Below are 18,598 nucleotides of genomic sequence, written 5' to 3'. Positions count from 1 at the left end.
ACTTTTTACTTGTATATTTCATCAAGTTTTCTGTAATCTTTCACATGCAGCAGTCAGTTCCCGCCCTGCATTGTAGGGAAAGCCTTGTGTAGGAGTGAATTGATTGCTACCATAGATATCTCATTTGGTTTCCTTTGATTTTTCCTGTCATTTAATACTGTAACTCTTTATCCACCTAAACCTGCAAACCTCACTTTATTTACCACATTTCACAGTGGCAGACATACAATTTTGCCTCTTTCGCAGCGTTATTAATGTATAGCTGTCATATAGAAATGAGAGCAGAATGCTGTTGATATAATTTCAGCGGAATACACATAGCTGCTAAATGGGGACATAAATTACATCCACTGTTCATATTGTGACTTGACGCTATTACTGAAGACAATATAAATTCTCCACTCAAAGCATGTTAGCAACCATTCTCAGTAAAAATCCAGCTGGGTCTGCTGGGACCTCTGCAGAATAAAACTACAATAATTAGAGTATTACCCAAGTGACAACTCAGATTCTGGGGATTGCCTCAGACCCAAAGAAGATGTAAAGTTGATTTTGATCTTGTTAGTTTACCCATCAAAAGAAGAGCAGAGAAGAATGTGATAGTCAGGGGGAACCTTTTACATGGGAGCCTCTCTCATTATTAGGTACATGTTAAGGAGGTCCTTGCTATGGTAATAATGCCATGGACTCCTGCTAGTTACAGTTTTGGAGAGTGACTGGCATTAACCCTTTTGTCCATAAAAAATGGACTTTATTAGCTCTCTAGGTCTTGCTCACAAATACTTTAGGGGGAGGTGAATTAAAAAAAAACAGCTCTGTAAAGAACAGCTGCAATTACTTACTTGAAATGTTTCCTTTGTAATACCCTCTTTCTACTACTTCAATGGCACCACCTGTCAGATAAATAACCATAAAGCACTTTATAGCCTCTGCTGCTTTTACCCTCATTCAAGCTAATGGCCTGCTTTGAAAAGATGCTGTGTCCTTGGCTCCCCTATTGATTTCACTGGGACTGGTGATGGTCAGAACCTCTTCAGATCCATCTAGGAGTGCTTTGGAGGTGGCAAGGGCAGAGGGGTTGCTTTAGTTTTAAGATGACAAGCTCTTGGGAACAGGAGACTATGGCTCACCTTTCCTGTTAGGGAAAGTCAGGGCTCGTTTTTGCTTCATAGCTGTGCAAGATCTCCAGTGCCAGGACTGTCTTCTTTATTTTTCAGTGAATTGCCACTTGCCTGTATTTAAATAAATAAGCATTCCCCACCCTGTTTCAAACACAGCAAATCACTTAATCAGCCCTCAGCAGGAAAGCACATGTAACAGTTTGCAAGGATGTAGATATAATCATCAAGAAAATGGCTCTCTACCACAGCTGAGCATTGGCTCTAATTAGAAATGAAGTGAAAATCAGTCCTGGAGACAAGAAAAAAAATAGAACTCCTTTCAATTACAGAAATGCTAGAGAGAGTAGGGTGGGTGGGAGTGTGAAGGAATGGACTAAAAGGAAAGGAAATAGAAGAGATCTATTTTTCAGGGCTGGCTTCAATATGACTGAAATATCATGAGAACAATGGATCTCAAGACGTACCTTCTTTACATTCCAAAAGGTAGAAGTTTCTAGAGGTCAGCTAATCTCATACAGTTCATGACTTTTGGATGAAATTTCACTCAAAATGTCTGATGATATTGTGGTGTCACTGAATCAGAACCCAAACTCTAACCTTCATCAAGAGTCTAACCTAAGCCAGTTTCTTATGACTGCCTCCTTGGCCCATCTCTGATCACTTTTAATTTAAGAACTTTGAACTAAAGAAGCACTTCTGGTACCTTAGCTGGTTCTGAGAATTCTCAATTGCCTGGTTTGGATAGGAATGTCCTGGCTGTGAGCACAGCCTCACTGAGTCAGAAAGACCTGCCTACTGCATATAAGCTTTACAGGAATGAACTTCTCCAGCTCAGCATATGTCTGTTCATCTAGTCACAAAACTAATTGCGAAATGTGTGTGCGCGCACAAGTGTTTGAGTCACTGGAACTTAAACAGATGGCATTTCATATTGTTAATATTCAAAGCAATTTAAACAGTTAATTTTAAAACACACCCACTTATATCTTTTAAATCACCATCTTAGGCACTTTGTTTGCATTCTTCACAAGTATACCTTGAAAAACAATAAAGACGACATAGTAAAGTTTGACATGTCCCTAAATTAGTCTATCCTGAAAAGTATATATTCTTTTAGTTTAATTTTCACCTTACTGTTTTTTTCCAGGTTTTAATTTGATTTCTAATAGGCTGTTTTTGACTTTTGTTTTAAACTGAATTTAATGTGAATGACCCTTAAGGAAGATAGCTTGAGATTATAAGAAACAAAGAATTCTTACCATACAATATGGTATTTACCTAGCTGTCTACCTGATCTGTTACAGACTAGGGGAGCAGTTCCAGGAAAGGCATTGCTTCCTTAAATTCTAATGGCCAATTTCTGCTTTCAGTTCCACTGATGCAAGAGGAGTTGCTTTTATATTTGGCTTTGAGTGTACAGTTATTTGGCTGCACATACATTTATGTCTTTATAAATGTGCTCACAGGCCCAATAATTTAGCTGTTACAGCATGCTTTTCAAAGTAAAGACATTTCACAAATATTACGCTGATGGCATATCTGATGAACACCTTCAGATTTTATTTTTATTCAAATTATAGTACATAAAGTGGACCTGAAAAAAAAAAAACATAACAAACCCTCAATGTTGTGTGTGAAAGAGAAGTCCATTCTCCTTATCTCATGAGGACAGTTCTCTGAGCAAAAAATGTCAGCTGTCAGTGCCAGCAACAATCTTGGACATAATTAATATTTTTAACTCCCACCAGAGAGTTTTCTTTTCCACACAGATATTAGCTGAAAGTCAGATACCATGCAAGGTTCCAGTAAAGACACCCATAATATACTATACTATTTTAAGGCCTGTAATACACTATTCTAAGGTCATTTGACTCAAGAGGTGGCATCAGACTGTGCTCATTCACAACTGTAATTTATGTTTTCCATGAAAAATACAGAGACAGAAACCAAATTTAACATTATACCATAATTCATTCACTATACAGAAACCATAGCTTCTACGCATATCAGTTTCATCCAGAAAGTGCTGTGAAAAAGAGGTGAGAAGAAACTAACAGGTACTAGAAACATTTAAGTCTCATGACCCTTTTTAAAAGTCATAGTAAAGCTCAACAAATACTTTCCTTCCACTGATTATTATAGCAAAAGCAATCAGTGCAGAAACCACAACCTGTATGTACAAGCTGTAGTGAATGACAGAGGGATTACTTGGAATAAGAGGACAGACATTGTGAGGCAAGGTATAGCTGCATCTCTGTCATCAGGGCTATGTCTACACTGCTTGCTTCTGTTGACAAAACTTCTGTTTTGTCACCAGAGCACATGTCCAGATTGCAGAGCTGTAGGAAGAGGTCTGCTGTGTCAGGAGCATTCTGTCGACATTCCTGTAAACCTCATTCCACGAGGCAGAGGGGATGTCCTCACAGAGACGGTTTTTCTGACATCTGGCCCTGTGTGGATGGGCCAAATGTTCGAAAAGCCTCTCCTGACAGAAATGCTGGCAAAAGATCTGCATATTGCAGTGCACAATTTGCATATCTTTTGCCAACAGTTCCCTGCAGTCTAGACACAGCCTAGGATAACTAATTTCTCTTATGCAGATTTCCTGAGTAGAGGGCCACAGTAGTGCACTGTTGCTATGGTGACTTCTAGCTGTATGGTGCATTACAACAGACTGCTCCACAGCACCCGTCGGGGTAAGTGAAAGTAAAGGAGTGGCAACAGCTGAATACTCTGTGCAGAGCATGCTAGCAGAGAAGTGTATGCTGGGTGCTCGCTGCAAATCATGTCATGTTATACTACCTAGTGGGGAAAGGGAGGAGGAATTTGGAGGATTACTCCAAGAGGATAGAATTTGGGATTTGAGTATATTTGCATGCCAATCACAAGTGTGATGATAGCATGTGTAGATACACCAGTGGTTTTCAACCAGCGAGAGTCCCAGCTGGCACCGGGTTTGTCAATTTGTCATTTTTGCCCCCTTCCCCCTCCCTACAGTGTCTCTTTGCACAGCCATCGTGAAGGGAAACATTGACTTTTCAGGACTCTGTTCATGCTGGAAGACAGCTGACATGGTGCTTCCCTGCCTAAACAAGCTGGTGGGGAGCCTGCCCACATCCCCCCACTGCTGTGACAAGCAGGAGGAGGAGGGGAAGAAGGGCAGGATTTTGTTGGAGCTGGGACACAATTTAAATGCCATGTCCCATTTCCAACAGACTGGCCAGGATGGGAGCCTGCTTTCTGCAGCCTCCTCCCCCACCTGTGAATAACTGAGTAGCCACTGAAATTCTGAGCAGATCTTGAAGATGTGTCTGTGCTTGCTGTCTAAGATGGTGTATTCTGTGGTGGATTTGAAACATTAATGCATTTGATCCTTGTTTAGCTTTTTGCAAACCTCTCTAGTAAGACTGTGACCATAGTAAATGTGATGTTTATGAGCACTCCATCTGAAAAAGTAGGTGTGCCACAAATTTTGTCTTGTTGAAGTGTGCAGTGTTACTGAAAGCATTGGGGACCAGTGAAATACACCAGAGCTAGCCTTAACCTAACTAATTCAGATAACCACAGCGAAACCAAAGCAGCATGAATTTAAGCTTGCTTAAATGGACCTGGGACCCTGGGAATGTATTTATCCAACCCTTACGAAGTCTGTACTGACAGCTTCACTATGAGTGGTACTTGAGCAGCTAGATTAAAGCTATCTTGGGTCTGTCTATGTGTGCTGCAGACGCACTTCTAAATTCAGTGTGGACATATCCACAAAGTAGTGCAGGCAGATGTTCTGCAAGCCTCAACACTGAATTTCCTGGTTTTCAGAGATTTAGGTAAAGTTGAACTTAATATTCTGGAAGGGTATGAGGTATTAGTGGTCAACTTTAGCTCTGTGTCAATGAACTTTGTGGCGAATGAATATGTGAAAAAAAACACCTAAACTTTTATCGGGTAGGGTAAAATGTAGTTTCCACATACCGGTCTCTGTTAACACTGACATAGTGTCAATATAGGCAGAGTACCTACAAAGTCTGTATTTACTGGGACCCAAATAAAAATGTTGTTTAAAAATATTTTGTTGATACAGGCATCAGGATGGCAGTGCAATTAACTCTTAAAACACATTTTTCATGAATGTGGAAGGTAGCATATTTTTTTAATAATATTCAAATTACTCTCCAAGGCTGATCTTAGCCCAATATTTGTTATTTTGTTTTCAAGTTGGAAAAGCACTCCAGATTAAAAGTTGGGTAAAGGCACCTCAGAATGAGGGTAGGAGCAAAAAAGGGGGAGGAGGGGAGACCATGGCAAAGGAGATAGAAGTGGTCTAGCAGAGAAGAGGATAAATCTGGGAGTTTAGACAGCAGTTGCAAAGCAGAAGAATAGAGGCCCAAGAGCATAGGAGAGAACATAGATACTTCTGAGCAGGGATAGAGACCAACATACTGGCAGCTCAAAGAAAATTCAAAGACAGTGAGGGACTGAACCGTGAAGTTGACAAAACGAACGAGGAACAGAGATTATTATTAAAACAGAGATAGAATAAGGTGGCTGGGGAAGGGACAAAGTTTAGTAGCAGACATTCAGGGCCTAATCCATTGAGTTAAATAAACACATACAGAGGTAGAGGAAAGGCTTTCAGAAATGTCTTTGTAAGGAGAGCATCCTCTATGCCATCTGAGAACAAGCAACTCTGTTAGGCAGGAGAAGTCAGGCTGATCTACCATTGAAAATATTCCCTTTAGAGTGGTCTAGGAGGGCAACCAGCCATAGCAACAGAGTGAATCATGTTTTTAGAGAGGAGCTATTTCTGCAAGGAGAGGGGAAGTATTTTCCAAGCCCCAGGAAATGTGTACCTGGGTTCTTTGGTTCTTCCTCTCCTGTTTTGGAGCCCAAGAAATTTTAGGAGCAGGGTAGTCTTGCTAGGTTCTACCCACAGTTAATTTGACTCAATATTTACCATCCATCCGTAGGGTTCTTCTACACTTTTTATTTTTGAAAAACCCTTTTAAAAAAGTGTTCACGTGGCCAAAGAGGATAATTCAAGATAGGAGGGTTTTTCCCTCCAAATAATTATTCCTGCTCTGCAGATGACTTTTGCTAACCTCCTTGAAATGTTGAAAAGATAAGTGTGAACAGAGCACAGCTATTATCAGTCCATGTGAAGGTTCTTTTTGCAAGGCAGTGACTGTGTGAATGTGATTTTCCAAAGTTATTTATTTAGAAATTAGAACCTCGAAATAAGTAATGTCAATAAAACCCTGCAGTGTGGACATAATATTAATTTTAGGTCAGATATTTAAAACTGTTGCAGAGACATATGATTACAGGAGGCAGGGTTATAGAGAGACACAGGGTTTGTAAGACCACTCTGTAAATGTGTGTATGGACTATTTTAAAGAAATCTGGATGTCTACCTCTTTCTCACCTGCTGGTAGCCTCCAGGGGGCAAAGGACCCTCGGCTCCCATGGACTCAGAGATTTCCAGGACCAGTATTGTTACTGAGGTAGCTCACACACAATTCTAACGTGCCCAGCAATGTAGTATCCATAAATTGGTTTTCACATTTCCCTTTGAACCTGTGGTAGCCAGCCCCACAAATAGCATTGTGTAAAATACAATTACTTTTAATGACCATCCTCCTCCAGAGGTGATCACTAGCCCACTGCTTTCTCTTCCATTACGTTATCCTTCTCAGTGGGTGGGGAAAGTAAAACTGGAAGTCTTCCTGCCCCTATTTATACTCCAGGAGACAGAAGCTCTAATTTGTCCTTCCAAATGGAGTTTAAAAATAAGCAAACAAAAATGGTTCCATGTGTTCCCAGAGCATACGTCAGAATCACAAATCAATGGTAAAGAGCAATGCCACCATGTAGCCTGGTTCTGGACCAGATACAGGTTAGCTGCTTTCTATTGCTTAAGTTATAGTCTCTGTGCTTATGACAATCTGGACTTAGTCCCATCTAAAAAAGGAGAAAACTAACATGTGACATTGAAAGTAATGAAGTGAAATGAACTCGATAATTACCTGAAATTTATTCACTCTCGACCATCTGAGTCGTGCACCAACTATTCAGCCGGGCAAAGCTCACGGTCTTTAATTTTCTTTAAACAATTGCATGTTGGCCCAAGAGACTGACAAACACCTCCAAAAAGTGTATGTGGACAGACAGGGGAACTGGAGGAGGAGAAGAAAGGGACCGTTTAGCAGAAAAACCTTTCAATTATTTCATTTCAATAACACCATTTCATTCCCAGCCACTGTTAAGACATGCCATTTTGTACTAATGTGATTTTGTAATTCTTCACAGACTTTGTTTCTTTCAAAGAAAATTGATTTGTGCTTTTTGATTGTATGGAACAGATCTTGATCAAAACACTTCTTTTTCTTTCCCTTTTTGCATGAAAATGGATAGTACATATTTAATGAAAGTACCAAGAGCCCATTGACTTTTTAGTTAGCCTGAATTGATTTCTTCCCCCAGTATAAATTTGTATTCTCTGTGATATACCTGCAAGCTACACTATTAAAGGTCATCTGCAGATTTGCTCTGTTACTTCTGCTCAATTTACCGTAGCAACTTTTCTGGGCAGGCTAGGAAATGCATAATGGTTATGATCATGCTATCCTGAAAATAAAAAATATAAAAAAAAAAAATCCTTAAAAGAAATCTGTTCTTACCCTGAATATTTGTCCCAGTGCTTTTGGATGTAGACATGCAGCTCCTGCTGAAATCAACAAAAACCACATATGTATATATGGTGGCAGAATTCAGACCTTGCTGTCTTTTGTATTCTAGGTTACTGGGAGCCTCTAATTGAAACACAAAGGCAAATTCACACCTGCAGGAAATAGCTGTAACTGCACAAAAAAAAGGCATTTCAGCTACATACATTAGGACTGGAATTAGCCTTAGAAGTCTGGATTTAAGTAAAGGAGAAATGCAAGCATTTAGTATGTCCATCATTACCCCATTGCCTACTGAACACTAACAAACTCCTTAAGTGCACAGTCACAACCTGTTAGTTCTTATTCGTTTCTAGCACTAATAGTGTACGTGGTGCTTCAGAACAGGAATGAGGACATGGTATGTGCCTTGATGAACTCAAAATCTAGAAGATACTAATAAGTTATGAATGAAGGGAAGAATCGCAATACATTCCTACTGGTAATGAAACCAATTTTTTTATATATAGATAGATAGATAATATGGAATTATTTTACACAGCACAAAGTTATATAGGAAATTTATCTTTTTAAACTGTATACACAAGTAATTGAGCAGTGCAGTACATGACATCATCACAGGAGGGCCACTTTCCATAATAGAACCTCTCTGCCCTTAGACTTCTCCTCTACATTTTTGCCCTAATGCAATGGGCACAAAAGACAGGGAGATGAATTTGCTCTTTGATAGGACTACACTGCACATAATTCAGAGAAACTGAACATTTTGTGCTAGCATGCACATATTTTCATTTTTCTTCTACTTTGATTCCATGAACTATATATCCTGTAATGGAAAGTTTATTTCAGTGATTTGGCAACTGACCATCAGAAATTCCACAATCATTGCTGTCACAGGAGTGTGAGGCCTTTAGAATGGGGTATGGAGGAGTCATCTGCTCAAATAAAAGTAGTTGTTTTTCTACATCTTTGCTCCTTACTATGGGCATAAGACAATGGGTAAACAAAGCATATAAGTAATGAAAAAGCTAAAGATACAGGGAGATAAATGTGTCTTTCAATAATCTTCAAGCACTGACATGAATTTCTGAGGATGAAAAGTCACTTCCAAAAGCATAGATTCAAAAAGAGGCTGTGATTTCAAAAGATATAGTTAAGGGAAAGACATGAGACAAAATGTTCAAAAGCACCCAAGTCCCATTTTCAAAAGTGATTTAGGAGTATAAGGCCCACTGACTTTCAACAAGGTTTAACTTTAAGACCCAGATTCTCAAACTCATTTAGGTGACTGACTGTCATTGAAACCAATTGGAATTAGGTAACTAAATAATTGTAAATGTTCTGGGATTAAGTGTCTGAATCACATCTGAAAATGGGATTTAGGTTTAGTTTTTTGTTTGGTTTTTTTTTTGAACATTTTGTCCCATGCCTTTCACTTAACCATATATTTTTGAAATCACAGCCTCTTTTTGAATCTCTGCTTTTGGAAGTGATTTTTCATCCTCAGAAATGTGTGTAAATGTTTAGAGATTATTGAAAAACATTTATCTCCCTACATCTTTAGGTTTTTCATTAAAAATAATTGTTTTTCCCCCAAATGTGATAGAATAAAGAAGATGGTTAAAAATCTGCAAACATTTAGGATCCATCCCAATTAAAAAAAGGGACAATTGGCATCTGAGATGAAATGCACTGAGCATTGAAACCTTATTTCGTGATGGACAGCACCCAAGCATTCTGTGGCAGCAAGGCTCACAAGACAGCAAATATAGGCAAAGTGGGTGCTAGATAAAATAATTCAATCATGCCCTTCCATTAATTAGGAGAACGGGTACGGAGCAAAACAGTTTTTCCATCAAATCTGCACCACCTCTTTGAAAACATCTTTCCAATGAAAAAATTTTAAAGTCAGAATTTACAATCCAAGTAACAAACACTGAACTGAAAAATAAAGTGTCCTCCTCACTCTGGCAATGACTGAATTAAAACAGTTTTCCTCATTGATTTTTTTGTCTGTAATGTAATCAATAAGCAAACAAATAAACTTTGTTGGGCTCTGTAACTATGCTAGGCCAAGTCTTCTGCAAAACATTTTCTGCCTGCTATTAATGGTGGGTTAACAGAAGAGGCGCCTGTTGTTAATGAGTAATTATCTGATTTTTTAAAAAAAGCGAGCAAATTGATGCAGTTCTTCTGCAGCTCTTGGAGCTAAAAGTTTTGTGTATTGTAACCATTTCCATGTGGTAAATATTTATGACTTATCATACATCCATTCCCATTGCCACTACAGTTGGAGCCACTCATCTGGCAACACCCAAAATCTGGCATTATTTTAGTTAGCCAGATGACCACATACCAAGGGCATGACCAAATTTCCCATGATCCAATAAAGTGTGTTTAGAGCAATGAGTCCTGGCTCTCAGTGTTCTGTGCTGTTATTTAGCTGTACTGTATCCCTAAATGTCTTCTAAGAGACCAACAAGCAGTAAAAGTGTTAGTAATACTGATAGACAATACTGACCTCCTGTGGTAGGGCAAAATTCTCTTGTTTCAGCACTAGTCAGGTTCCAAGGGTGCTGGATGAGAGAGGTTCAACCTGTAATGGATTCCCCCACTGAAAAACCCATTCCTTGAGGTAGATTTTTATAGTCATGGCCTTGTATATGGGTAACCTCCTGGCAGCCTCATACAGGCTACATCTACACACCAGGGATCCATTGAAAGAAGTTCTTTCAGAAGATTTCTTCTTGAAAAAATCTTCTTCCAAAAGAGCATAGCCAAACACAAAAAAGTGGATGAAAAAATCCATCTGCTCTTTTGATAGATAACATCCACACAGCCCCTGTTCTTTCAAAAGAACAGGCCAGGGATTGAAAGGTCGGGTGCCATGAGGACTGCTCTTTTGAAAAAAGAGCCCTCAGGGTGTCTACACACATATTTTTCCTGAAAGAATCTTTCCGAAAAAGTTGCTCTTCCTCATCTGAGAGAGGAAGAGGGCTGCTGGAAAAAGTGCTGCATTCTTCCAATTTAATATCAAAAGAGCACATTTTGTGTATCAGTGATCCACGGGATTTTTGAAAGACCCCCCCTTTTTTTAAAAAAAAAAACAAAAAAACTCACTCTTGTAGACATAGCCATAGAGAGAGGAACATTTTGTGTCATATGGTATATCTGCATTGTACCTAAGCATGGAACACTGTGACAAAGCATACATATTCTGTGAGGTAATTGCATATGCTGGTGGTCTGAGCTACCACCACTCAGGCAAGTCACAGAGCCAGAAGCAGTGTTCCCTCTAATTCTTTTCCACCAATGGGTGGAATAAGTTTTGTTATGTGCACCAAGGCCTGGGCAGGTATGCACCACCAATAGAAACACATGCTGCCATCTGTGGGTGGCTGTGGATGTGCAGCTAATCAGCTGGGTGGCACCCCAAGTGCTCAGCTACAGGCAACACTGGCCAGGAGCAGGGGAGGAGAGTGCACAAGCAGCCTCTGCCCCTGACACGCTCAGTACAGCATTCAGAGGAGTCCAGGGACTCCTTTTCTTGTATGTCCCTAGGCACATATATTGCTTCTAAGGAAACAAGGAGGAAGCCCCATTCCTATTTCACCCCACCCAGTTTCATGGGCCAGACAGCATCGGAATGTCGCATCTTGCACATGTGTAACCCTGGTTGTTCTGTCTAAGCTCTTGCCTCATGCCCATCACTGTGGTATCTGAGCCCCTGTCTGAAGGGCAATCCTTTACCAGCCTTGACTGGAACATTGGCTTACCACCCCTACCTTGTAGGTGCCTTGAGCAAACATTCTAGCTGCAACAATCCTAGTGGAAAGATTTTGTCACCAGCTGGGAGAGAATAGGTTTAAGTGCCTCCTCCACAGCTGACCTGGCTGACTATACCCTGAAAGCTGAGAGAAAAGGAGTTGTGGAGATCACTGCCTGACTTCACCTATTCCCAGGCAGCTCAAAAGAGATTTCTCATCAGGTTGAGACTGTTTGCGGACAAGGCGTGAGTTCCATGCATCAGAAATGTGGACTGTAATCAACCTGGAACAGGAAAGCAGGAGAGATCTTGTTGGCAGTAGACGAGATGCGAGAGTGATCAGTAGCAGACACATACCTCAGTAGGCAGGTAGATAGAGCTGGCTAAAAAAAGGTAAGTATATCTAGCTCCACCCCACTCTGCCAAAGGGGAACCCCTGATCCCCAGCAATGGTAGGACTTCTTATTCTTAGCTCCTCATTCACTCAGTGTTCCACTTTGGATTCTTTGCACTTGGTGCCTTCCCCTACTGGTAGGCTGCATAAACTAACAGACAACCCCTGTGAAGTCTGCCACAAATAGGTAATGACGACAAGAAACAAAATTTATTCCAGGCAAAGATGCGGGGGTAGGGAGAAAAGGCAGGAACTCCTAACAAAAGGGAAAAGAAACCAGAGAGAGCAAATCAGTAGGTGACTAACCAATCATGAAGTGCTAATTCAACAGCAGGCTTGGGCAGCTGGTAAGGGGAACTGCAACTTCTTATGGCCCAGCTGGTTGTGTGACTATTCATCTGAGCTATAGGAATACACAATAGGGCTGCCAAATGTGTGACTGCTGTGGAGATGGGCGACTCTTGGCAGCACAGGTGAAACAGTCAAAGGGTCATTTGTCATATAGGAATACAGGACCATTGGTGCTGATCAGAACAGAGCTGCCTGTGCGAGCTAAGAACATACTGTGATTTGTATCCTGCTGAGTGAATGTAAAGTTAAGAATAAAAAAAAACAATTGCTTAGCATAAGCTCTCCTTGCATTAAGCTGACAAAAACAACATAACTACTGCTAGCAGAGTGGAAAAAGGATGTGGCAGATAGTCCCTAAATTCACACTTGTTCTATCAGCCAATTCATTAGAATTGGCAGGTCAAAATGACTGCTGTAACCCACCTCTTTTCTTTTCAGTGGTTGCCTACCTGGCCCTCACCTAGAGCTTGAGCATCCAGTAATAGGATGGAGCTTGGAGATTATTTCTACACATACTGAGTTTTTTCAGCAACGAAGGGTCCTGTGGCACCTTATAGACTAACAGAAAAATGTTGAGAATGAGCTTTCGTGAGCACAGACTCACTTTATCAGATGCTCACGAAAGCTCATGCTCAAAACTTTTCTGTTAGTCTATAAGGTGCCACAGGACCCTTCGTTGCTGTTACAGATCCAGACTAACATGGCTGCCCCTCCGATACTTGAGTTTTTTCAGGAAGTGTTGTTTTTTTTTTGTCCAAGTCACAACCAGTTGAACAATGATAGAGGTAAGCATCACAGCAACATCTCTGAGGGGAGGCGCCTGACTGTGCACATTAAATATGTCAACTTGTATGGGGAAAAAAAAATCAACATTGCCTGAACCGATTTTTAGAGCAGTCATCTCTCAGGTACTTCATTTCTGTAGGATTTGTAACAGAAGTCGAAGTACTGTGCTTGACCTTAGCGATCCTAAAAACCTCTTGCGTGACTGTTTTCAGTTTTGTCCTTTTCCTTTTGTACTTTTCTTTTTGTCCCTGTTGCTTTCATGACTTCCTGGGCTGCCTGTGTGTGCAGATTTCGTAATAGCTTCTAGCCTGTTTTATCACCTACCTCCATTTATCTCTGTCCGGTTTTATTCAGATTTCCTTGAGACATCGTGACTGGGTTTAGGGCTGCAACACATCATTTTTGTTTTCTTGCCATTGTTCTTTTACTCTCTTCCTTTAAACAAGCATCATCATTGGTTTGTAGCTAGAAGTGGGAAGAGGGAAATTTAAAGTGGAGAAACATGGACTTTTATTTAAACTACCACATGCAAAAGTAGCCTCTCGGCTAGCAGCCCAACACTTCTCCCAGGCTATGCAGCTTTGGAAGCTATTTCTGATCCAGAGCGGTGGTGTAGCCCCTTAATAGCTACAATGTGTAACGCTGTACTAGACATAACATGTTTGTGTCCTGCCTAAACATGGAAAAATCAGTGACTTTCCCCAGCGTGATCTCCATATTTGGCAGGTGAGTACACAGAAAGCGTGTTGAATCTGTGGGTGAGTGAACATCACTCAGGAAGAAAAAGCCCACTGACCCAATGAAAAAACTCCACAGGTAAAATTTTGGTTCTGATGAAGTCAGTAACTTGTATGACACACCCTAAGTTCTTACCCTCTCTCTAAGAAGTGTTTCACAGAAATCTTCCATTATTACTGAAATGTATGTTGTATTAATGGAGAAGTATAGATTATATTGCATAGCCACCTGTTTGTATATTTCCTTCACGGTGAACTGTTTTCACTAGGATATATTTTTGTAATAAAGTTAAAAGTTCCCCATTTTTTCTGTGAACCACTGTGTGCAGCAATCTGCTCAGTTAATACAAATTTAATTTGTAATAATTACTTCCATAATTCATAAATTATATGGTGCAGTATAATAAATGATAATAGCACATATTACAGAATGAGCTGACATCTTAACAAAAAAATACCCTAATGTGACTATTATACTGCAGCAAAACATATTATTGCAATGTAGCTCCACTTGCATTTCCCTTTAGTAAATGAATCATAAGGCTTTAATGGCTTTGGATAATTTGCAACTAAATGAACTACAAATAAGAGCTAAATGACCACTCCAAGGTAGCAGTGTTCTTGGGGCAAGGGGAAGCTGTAATCTATGTATTTGGAAAGATAAACCATTGTGCAATGTTTAACCTCAACAGATCTGAAATAGACTCCTGTAGCTCCTTTCTATTTATTACATTCCTGATTTGTTTACTAATAAAACTTTATTGTAATGTCTAATGACAATGTAGTATTTATTACACAATGATGCTAATGTAGGTTCTTATGCTAAATGTAACAATATTTTTAAAATCATAGTTCAGTGACTGTAAACTAAATTGTAATTCTCATTTTTATCACACATTTTATTTCCCTCTGCCTGAGTCTTAATGATGCTGAGATCTGTGAATTGGCTTTAAATTGCATAGGGTTCCATAATAATCTTATTATAACTAATTAGTTAGCACAGTATCAGTAGTGTACTCAGTAAAGAGTGGACTATACAGAGGGGCACCCTGGATGCCATGCTGGGTATAGATCTCATTCCATCGAGGGTGGGGGGGGCATGATCAAAGTTCTGTGCTCAGTGTGGCCATGTGGCCCATATGCAAAGTTAGAAGGGTAGCCATGTGTTGCCCACAGTTACTTTTTTCAGTTCAAAGAGGCCATGAGGCACAGAAGGTTTAAGTGAGTTGCCTATAGACTGTACAAAGTCATGGTATGTCTACATAGGACATTAGGTCAAATTTTTTAAGGTCACTTTTGTAGCACCTGATTTTGTTAAGTCAAAGGTGCATGTCCACACTGGCTCAGGAAGTCGATGAAGTACATACCCATTAGGGTGGGCAGCTTCGACTGTCAGAAATGCAATGTGGGTATCTCGCCAACAGTTCCCACTGTTTCCTTGCTTTGTGGGTTAAGCTCCCAGTGTCTGATGTGAAAAAAATGCCAGGGTGGTTCTGGGTGTGTCGTCAGCATCCTGTAGAGCACTTCCCTCCCCCACCTCCCTTTGGAAAGCAACGTCAAAAGTGTTTTCATACCCTCTTTTCAATGATTATCTATGCTGATGCCATTGCAAGACTAGCATGGAACCCATCCAATTTCAGACTGGTTTGGCAAGCATTATGAACACCTCACACATTATGTTGTGGTATGTGCAAAGGGTAAGCAACCTTCAGAGAGATGAAGACTATGAGAAGGACACAGACATACACTGTACTGGCTTACTTGTAGCTGGTTTGTTGTGCCTGGGTGGGACATAATCAAGGCTCCACCCATTCTCCCACTCTCTGTGTGTTTGTGGGTAGGTAAGAGAAGGTAGCAGCCCTACAGCCTCTGCTTGGTCCACCATGTCTGTGGGGGAGATGCTGAGAGAGCTGTGAAGTAACACACGAGATGTGGGTCTTACTCCTATTTATTCACCTGCATAGCCACATGAGCTGGAGGGAAGGCAGTTGTGGCATCTGGAACAACCCAGGAGTCTCAGCTCCCGGTTGGTTGCATTAACCATTTGAACATACAGTACTGCATCTACCCTCAAAACACACAGTGTAGAGAAAACTTAAGGAAGCATACTTTTGCTTTACTAAAGAAGAAACACATAGTTTAAAAAGCCTCTTGTGCCAGAAATGGATTTAGAGGTCACGAACAGAAGAAATGAAAGCAATAAAGGAAAACAGGTTACCCTAGCCCCTTGATATGAACTAGTCTATTGGTATTTGGTGTAATGGTCTCCTGTGGCATATGAATTATTTTTTCAGACATTTGGGCCAACTAGTATTAATTTGTTCTATGGTTTCATCACCTTTATAGTCTTAATGTTGTCCACAGGAGTCTGTTAAGCATGCTGCAACAAAAGTTGCTCTAACAGAAAGATCCTGGAGAGAGAGAGAGAGAGAGAACATTGCTATTTTTTATATATGATGTAGAAGTTCTCTCTTAAATTGACCATTACATCAAATACCACATCATTAGCTCATGAATTTTGCATTGGGTCCTTTCCTCACTGAGATTTGAAATTGTTGTGACATCTTTCTAGAAAACCAGCATAGCTAGAACCTCAAAATTCATGGGATCAGCTTTACCTCTACTCAGAGAGCCAGCACATTACTTATGTGCCACTCAAATTCCATCCTGAAAGTTTAATGGGACTTAAGTGCCTTATGTTAGCCTTCTGTACAGGAGAAAATTTCACCTATGCCACTGAAGGATTAATAGCTTTGACTGAAAGTGGGCACCTATCATGCATATCATCTCATGTAGGACTGCTTAAGCACACCAGTCATGACTTGCACCATTCAGTGCTACCGCAACTCTGTTTCTCCCTACAGCAGAAATTGTGTTACCACGTGTAGTTTTATGAAACAAAAATAAGCTGATACTCACCAAGTAAGTGAGTGATTGTGAGAGTGTGGTCTGAGCTTATAGCTTAACCCAGATTTCCAGAAACAAAGGGCTAGAATGGTAATTTGCTGCTTTACCACAGACAGTGACCTCTAGGAGGTATTTCTAAATATCCTGTTTGCTATCTAACACAAACTAATCACTCCAAGTTTAACTTTGTACCCAGAAGAAGAAAAGACCCTATAGACAGGCAGGCAGAAGATGCATGGCTTTCGTGGACTTTGATGGAACAAATGGAGTTCCAAAGAAAGGAATCAGACGCTCTCATGTAAAATGCTGATTCTTCCCCCATTGAAGTCTGTGTAATTATTACTTATTTTTCAATGGAATAGTATCATGACCATCTTCAGAGAAAAGTATTTAGATCAAAGGAGAAACAGTGAAAAAATGAATGATTCTTTTTTAACCTGCAATGCGTTGTTATGGCAACAGGCGATCTAAGAGTGATATACAAAATAGGGTGCCTGTGCTGTGCAGTATTTGTATCTAACATCATGGAAGATGTTTTGCAACTACTGTATGTGCTATAAGATATTCAATTATCTACACCTGTTGCCTTAATCAGAGAGTAATGAGTGAGACACTCAGCCTTATGCACACATTTCTCAAAGTGACAACTGGGCTTTTCCCTTTAAAAAACCCATTCCTCAGCTGCTATTCCTAAGGAGCAGTCCCTAGCAAGACCATAATCAATGGGCAATATAACATTTGCCACCTGAATTCATACGAGGGTCCATCAAGTATACACTAGCTCTGTCCTGCTTTGTGCAGTGGCCTTCAGATGGAAAATGAAATCCCATAAAGCATCTAGTACATTCTCCACAAGAGTGGATTTATTCCTTCTTTCCCTCTCAGTGCTCATTTATATCCTAAAGCATGAGATGTGATTGACCTTACTGTAGCATCCATATTGTTGCCAGAATTCAGATCTCAGCTTTTGTCGAGTATTAACACAGAGCATTATTTGAGACACTGTCATCATCATCTCTTACACTTAAAAGATAAAATAACTCAGATAATTTTGATAGTTTCTCAATTGCATCTGTTACACGTCAAGAAAAGCTCTTTGCTACAAGCAGATTTATTTACACGGCAAGTGATTCGAAGGAAAAAAACAACTGAGCTGTTTGGACGTACTCTAAATATGCCAAGAGCTTCTGAAAATTTAAAGATAACCATAGGAAACAAAAACACAAGCAAACAAACCTAATTTGGGCTTACAAAGATAAGACAGACAATTTTTCCCAAGGATGGATATTTTACAAAATAATACCTATAGTTAGTAAATACACCTCTAGGAGTCTATGCTTTTCTTGATAAGAGCATAGTAATTTGTTTGTAAAATCCCTGTTGGATGGACAAATGAAGCCACAAAAAGCTCTCCAAGCATAGAACCAAGGTAAATAATGTTTCAGGACATATTCAGCAAATAATCATGGCGAACCACACAAGAAATAAATGAAAATGGGGAAAATACACTTCCTGCTTGTGAAATTATTGAACATTTACAGTCAAGGAATTAATAGCTTAAAAGGGAAGCAAATGGGAATTTTCTGGTGATCTGCAACCCCCAGTCAAAAAGTTACTGCATGGCAACAAGAGTTGCATGCGCAAATTGATTTCAAAGAGGATACTGCACTTTGTCCTGCAGCTGATTTGTGTCCATCTCTTAGCTCCAAATCAGCACATGAAAGAGCATTCTGCTTACTCCTACATGTGACTCTGTGAAAGCTACTTTATATTGTGTTGGCAGCAAGAGTAAATAAGTATGGCAAGCTAGGCTAAGCAACAACTGAGATTAATAAGAACTTTGTTCAGCTGCATGG

This window comes from Carettochelys insculpta, chromosome 5 (genome assembly GCF_033958435.1).
Source record: "Carettochelys insculpta isolate YL-2023 chromosome 5, ASM3395843v1, whole genome shotgun sequence".
NCBI lineage: Eukaryota > Metazoa > Chordata > Testudines > Carettochelyidae > Carettochelys > Carettochelys insculpta.
Note: the sequence above shows the minus strand (reverse complement) of the source record.